The sequence below is a fragment of the Lycorma delicatula genome, chromosome 4 (genome assembly GCF_047948215.1).
Source record: "Lycorma delicatula isolate Av1 chromosome 4, ASM4794821v1, whole genome shotgun sequence".
NCBI classification, from domain to species: Eukaryota; Metazoa; Arthropoda; class Insecta; order Hemiptera; family Fulgoridae; genus Lycorma; species Lycorma delicatula.
The window spans coordinates 122593129-122601015 of record NC_134458.1 but is presented as its reverse complement, the minus strand read 5'-3'; positions in this window follow the sequence as shown (position 1 = coordinate 122601015).

Sequence of the window (7887 nt, the reverse complement as noted above, 5' to 3'; positions counted from 1 at the left end):
ACCAAAAAGTAAACTAAAAGTATTCAAATAAAAATCAGTTTGTTTTCTTATTTTTATTCATAAAAATAATTTGTAAAATGCATTATTATTTTAAAAAAAGCATTATTATTTAAAAAAATCTTTTTTTAATTTTTTTTTAACATTAGAAAAATTTAATGTTAAAAAACCTTGTGAATATCATCATTAAACAAAAAAATTACTAGCATTTGTTTTTATTGGTTACTTATTGTATTTTTTATAAAATAGTTTACTTAAAAAAAATTTATTTCTTGATTAAAATGTTTATAATTTATTTACAATTTACTTTATAGTTTGACATATTAAATGAAAGCAAAATAATTAAATAAAAGTTCAATAAAAATTCTGTTTAAAAACTTTACTTACATGAAAAACTGTGTAATACAATTAATAATACCATTAGCAGGTTGACAGACATAAAAAAAGTTCAATTTAAATAGGAAATAATAATAATACCATTTGCAGATTGCATATGGTTTCAGACTGAACTGAAACACAGAACATTTTATTTTCATTTCAAATAAAAAAATATAATTCTACTTTACCTTCTAGGCATTTAAGCAGTAATTATTATTGTTAATTTTAAATCTTAAAAAATGAATTAATATTTATTTATTTTTACCTGTTTTTTTTCAAATAATAAAATAATCAATTGTAAATTTGACATAATTATTTACGTCAACATTTTAATAAGTTTACTGTAGTATAAACACATTACTCGAACAAACACCAAATTGTACAATATTAATGCTGTTATAAAAGAAATATATTTTAAAATGGTACGGTACATATAGAATTACTGAAAATTAATAGAATTTAAAATAAAACTGTAATTTACTATTATTCTAAAAAAAAATCTTCAGTCTTAACACTTGAGGAGTATGATCAAATTCATCTAACTTTTTGTATCTGTTATGATCTTTATGAAATCTGGGCAATATGAGCTCTCATTGTCCTCAGATTGAAGGGTAATCTGTAAATAACAAATTTTTATTGTAATAAGAGATTCTTATAACCGTTGTATAAAATAACTAAAATTTTGGTTAAGGATTAAAAATGTTTCCTATTTATTTTTTTTTAATCATGAATTAATTTAATTTTAATTTAAACATGATTGCATCTTCTAATGCATAATCTAGAAACTTTTATGTAATTATTAAAAATCTTTTTTTGTGATTTGTTCTAATATGAAATTGTATTCCACTGACATATATTAGTGCCTAAACTGATAGAATGTTCCATTAAGATTACTCAAAAACATAAATTAATTATGTGGCAACCATCAAAAGTAATTAAATATGAACTACAATCTTCTGGAAAAAAACAAACATATTAAATAATCTATGAGATCACATAAGGTAATTAGAAACATTCCAGGACTGATAACTATACTATATAAGGCTTTATGAAAATAAATCAATCTTCACAAGTCTAGAACTTTTTTCATCAGTATTTATGAGTGCCTGAAACATGATTTTTTTCAAGTCTAAAGACTAACACTCTATACAGTGTATAAGGTGCTCAATATAGATCTGGTATTTACAGTGTGAGGTCTCACTGCCTGCTGAATCTAACATATTGTGAAGATTTTAAAATAACAGAACTATCAGAATAGACCAAGAGCTCACAGCATATGCCATCAAATTAACAGATTTTATTTTTCAATCAATTCATAAAATACAACTTTTTTAATATTATTCACTGGAGAGTCAAAATTTAACATTTTTTATATGTTAATTATTTGAAAATTACTTCATGAAAAAAACTGTAAGTATGAATTGAAATTTCATAATAATTATAATTAAAATATGAAATGAAAAAATATGTTGTAAAAATTAATACAAATAAAGGAGATGTGTTATAAAATGATAGATGAGAAGGGAAACATGTTAAGAAACATTAAATTATTTTATTTAAATATTCAATGTATAATTATTGTGTAAAAAATTTAATTTATTTTTAGAATAGTAGATATTATTTTTTAATGTTATTTAAATAAATGTTTATATTGTTGAACAAAAATAGTATCATATGTAAGAATTATGTTGTATTAATTGGACTATTATGTAATAATTATTAATTATAAAAACATATATAATTAAAAAAATACTGAGTAATTGAAAAGTTCTTTTCATCATAGATAATCAAATATGCACCACAGAATAATGTTATTTTTAAATAATAGATGGCCATCTATACTAAACTTTTATTTCAAGTAATTTATTCTTCTCAATAAAATTTCCAGCAAAAGTAAAATCCTAACATATAGATTTCCAAAGTAAATTAATCTAAAAAACAGTTCATTTTCTCCAGAAAAAAAACATATATTTAAGTAATTGGCTAAAATATAAAAATAATATCCAGTTATATTGCAATACTTTACAATAACCCAGTCAAATGAAAGTAGAATTCAAACTAGTAAATCAAGTGGAAGTAGTAGTATTTTAAAATATATATATATATAATATATATTAGAGGTATACAATCAAATTATCTTTTGGCTAAATTTCTACATCAAAATAAAATTATTATTATTTTTTTTTAAATGAAGACATAAAAAGTATTTAGAAAATAACCAATAGAATATTTTACAAATGTCAAATGAATCTTATACCTTAGAAGAGGTTTGAAAGAATCCATATTAATGAACAGGTTTGTTGAATGGATCAGTCCATGCCCACAGAGAAATGGGAGAACATTCAGTTAAATATATAATTAAACTAATTACAGTATATAATTAAAATAGTCTGTCAGTGTTTTTAAGGACTGCTGTGTGGTCAGGGCTGCAAGTGATGTAAAGAGAACAGCACAGTATTCACTGTAAGACATCACTTTCATTCCTTTTACAACTGTCAATCATTCTATACTGGAAAATTGGAAGGAAGATGTGTTATTCCATTTGAATAATATCAAAAATTATAGTCAAAATGTAGCTATCTCTAATTAATTTGTAACTATCACCCTCCAAATTTGGAAGTAGAGATAATAAAAATGATCAACTTAAAAAAAAATACTATAAATAATGCCCCTGCAAAAGTTTTAAAAATAGAATAAAATAGACGGTAATTAGGTTCTTTAATGGTATTTTTCTGAAAAAATTGATAAAATATAAATATTTAAATGACCTGTTACCTGGGCCTAAAGTTTATAAGAAGTGTGTGACTTATGAGTAAGCAGAACAATTATTTTTAAATTGCAATGAAGGATATCTTTTGGATGTAAGAATGAAGCAAAACTATATTTTAAAACTCAAAATACATTTAATTAAAAAATTGTTTTGTTGTTTTTTATTTTGATAAATTAAAATTTGTGGATATTTTTTTCTTTACTAATTTGCTCAGAAAGAATAACTTTAAAAATTATAAATGATTATGGTGAAGGAATCTTTTGGTAGACTATATAAGATACTGACTATGATTAGTGTCAGAATTGTAATCATGCTAACTACATACAGTATGATAAGGTCTGCTGGATTTTCCCAGTCATAAAACATTTTCTATATTTCTAAAGTCAAATTTCAACAGTATCTTCTATATTCTAACTCAGTATAAGCAGTATAAAGAAAAAATAAAATAAGAGCTCAGTTATTTAAATAATTACTTATATTATTTGTTGTACCATAAGATGCATTTACCAGATGTGTGTTTACAGCTAATAAGTACATATAATGAGTAAATAAAAACAAATAAATTTATATGCTTGTTACAGCTTTTTATATTATTGAATATTACATTGTATTATATTATTACTTGATAAAATATATATATTATATGTGTTATTTTAAGTAACAACATACCTTAAATAAATATCTGTTACAGTATTATCATAATACCTACTAATTTGTTACCATTCTAAAATACTTAAAATTACCTTTTTTAAGTAAAAACAATTATACATAATGTATATTTTTATTACAATTATGTATTACATACATTATAATATTCATAGCATTGAAACATTATTGTTGTAATTATTGCAGCACAAGTAATTAATTGTTTTAAAAAAGTATTATTATTATTATTAATACTAAAACAGAAGCAAATAAAATAAATTATCTAATTAATAAGATTGAAGTTGTTAATTAGATAATTAACTTACAAATATATAATTACAAAATGTGTGATATTTTAATGTCTCAAAATTTTAATAATATTTACATAACTTATGTATTGTATATATTTTTAGTAATTTTATTATTATCTTTAAATGAAAAATAATCCTAATAAAAAACAGTTTATAACTAAATGTTACTTAAATAATTTTTATTTAATTTTACTGCTAGAATAATTAGTAATTATAAAGAGTTAACATTTATAATGAAATATGAATATAATTACTTATAAAAGGTAAAATACATTACTGTATTTTAAGATTTATTTCAAGTTAATTACTGATAAATTTATAAGTCATCATTAAGAAATCTTGGCTTGTGAAGTATATTTAACATTGATGTTAGTAATTAAATATTGTGGATTAATAAAACATAATCTAGTCTATAATACACAAGATATTGCTTTATGTTTGACCTTGAATAAAAAATTTCTTGCTTGACCTTGATGAATAAAAATTATAACTGTTTAATTTACATGGAGGAGAAAATTAGTTCACAGATTTCTCATACATAAATCTAGATGGTACTTTAAGCAGTTCAAGGTCAAGTAAATGCGGTAGATTACACTTCCATATAAAAAATTGTGATGCCTAAAAAAGTTACCTAAGTATTTTCTAACATTAGAAAAAACTGCCTAATATAAAAAAATTGACAGATTTCAAAAGAAATTTTCTGACCTTAGTATTACAAAAAAAAAAAATATATATATATATATATATAATATATTACGGCACATATGGAATACCTGAAAAATTTACTCTATCATTTATAATGGTATTATCTTTAAAAAATTCAAACCCCAAATATATTTTATTAGAATGTATACAAAGTTAATGAAAACAGTTAAAGAAAAGCTTAAAAAGAATTATACATAATTAATTGTTTTAAATAATAGGATAATTTTTGTAAAATGTACTTCATAGTGTGAACACAAAGTAGAAATTAAGAGGAGTTGAACTCTCAAAAATAGTTTATTAAACAATGCATGAAAAACTGTTTTAAGTTATTATAAACTACTTTGTATACTTAATATTTTTATACAATTTTAGAACAAATACAAATATTTAATGATTGAATAGGGGGGGGGGGGGGAGTATAATAAATCAGAGCAATTTCATTTCATTTTTCTACCTCAGATCAAAGTGTTAGACTGTAAAATTTCATTTACATTAATTCACATTTATTCATGATATTTTTAAAAATCAAGCAAAAAATCTTAAATACTGATATAAATAAGAATTACTTGATTTTACATACAAGAAAAAAAATGTTTTTAATTTCAATACGAATTATCCAGCCTATCTTGATGTAATGAGCTTACATCAAGCTAATAATAATTAGTTATCAAATAATAATTTGATAACAAATTTGCTAAAATTTGATAGCAAATTTATAGCTTAATCAGTAAATTGCTGCTTATATCACCTGTATATGATCAGTAGGTTGTGAAGTAAGCTGCTCTATCCCCACTTCTGTGTCCCATTTTCTGATTTCAGGACATAATGAAAACACAAATTGAAGTTTAACAAAAAAAAAATAAAAAATAAATAATTTTATAAAAATTAACTAAGAATGTCATTATAAGAATTTGTCCAGACAAAAAAAAAATGTTATTTGATTAAAACATTTGCACTCGCCTATTTTTAAAGATAGGAAATTTTTTGAAGTTATGCTGAAAATGACAAATATGCCTAAGTTATTAATGCATTATAAATTATGTTATTAATGCAGTTACTTAGATATGTATTAAAAAAACACATTTTCTCTGAATATTTGGTTAGTTTATTTATAGCAATAAAGCTTTAATAATAATTCTTAACATTTATTAAAGTCATTTGGAAAGATTTTCAAGCTGACAAGTAAACAAATTATTTATTGTGTTTTATCTCATCATTAATTACAAAATGACTCATTATCACTGTAAAACACATGACTTATTTTTGGTACTAATTATTGTATACCAAAGATTTACATACCAAATAACTTTGGTATTATTATTTTATTAATTATTTAACTATGTATTTATAAATAATATTATTATAATGAGCTTTATGTACATAGCATTACAATTAGAAAATGATTATTTATAAAGTGTATATGTGTATGTAAGCATGAGAGAATGATAATGATAAAGTGTGTTTACAATAGTATTTTTTTTCTCATTAATATTTTGTCAACATCATTATTATTTATTATTATTATTATTATTATTATTATTATTATTATTATTATTATTATTATTATTAAAGATAATGTTAAACAGTAGGTATAGTGATATTGTTACATAAAAAAATAGGTTATGTTAACACTTTTAAAATTGTAGGATAATAAATGCCTAATGAAAAAACTATTGTATTTTTAAATTCATTACCTTACACAAGATTGTCATGTTTAGTTTTTCTAAGTTTAATGCAGGACTCCCTAAAGTGAAATGTATAAATTCAATTTATATAAGAAATTGATATAAACAAACATTCTATTGTTACTGGCTGACTGTGCCCTTTAACTCACTGAAAATGTTACAAATAATGCATATTTTATTTATAATGGCATAGTATTAAAATTATTTATAATAATATAAGACACAATATTGAATTATTTATAAGCTGGTTAAAATTATTTTTTACTGCTACTGGAATGCTGTTGTTGCTACTGCCTGGTTGTGTCAGGAAACAAGCAAACAAACAAGATCTTTTGGCCACTGTAGACAAGTTTTACTAGCCTAACCTTAGACTGGGACAGTTTGTTTTCATTAATTCTAAACATAAGTGAAATGTATTATAATGTACTAACAACATATTTATTTCTTTCAACTGATTATTAACACCAATAATCATTCACAACTTTGATTATTCTATTCTCATACATATACACTATTTTCAGAATTGTAAAAGTGTATTTAGACAATTTCACTGCAGACAGTTGCATGGAAAAGACTGATTTGCCATAAAACTGGGTGGACCTTATTACAAATCTTTCTTCTAATAAATTGTGGTTCTGATAAAAGTAAGACATCCTTGGAATATATCAACTGAACTACTCTGGTCAAACAGAATAAAACTTCAAAAAATATAAAATAAACACTTAAAAGCTTCTTTATAGCAACATAGAATCAGCATTTGCTAAACATCATAGATGCAGATCACAAATCCACCATTTACAACTTAATTTCTTCCACAGTCAAAACATTTTGAAATCTATAAACTCATAACAAAGATATACTAAATTGAATAGAAACAATTTGAAACACACTTCTTCAAACACATTCAGAATATATCTGCTAATAAACAGTCAGAAATAACATTAGTTAATACCATGATGAGACCAGCAACACCTATCACTTAGTGACAGTAAGAGTAACTGAAAATGTTCTGAAAACAATATATTTATTAAAGGTTCAATTATTTTTAAAAAGTCTATTTTTAAATACCCACATTATTAACTATTTTTGAAATAAATTTAATTCTTGGCTATTTAGAGTTAGTCAGTTTGACATGCCAAGACATAACTTTATAAAGTATAAAGTTAAATTCTAGTTTATATTAATGGTGGTATTAAATTTGAATTTTGAAAATAATTTGTTGGAAACTGTCTCACCCTATCAAGTATGGTTGAATTATTGGCTATATCTGAATTCTGTGTTCTAGTATGTCTTTGTAAATCTTTTTTATTTTAATTCCTTGTTTTTTAAAGAGCTGCTTCCTATGTATTGGTTGTTTTTTTAAACTAACTCACATTGGCTTCTTTTTGTGTTTCCC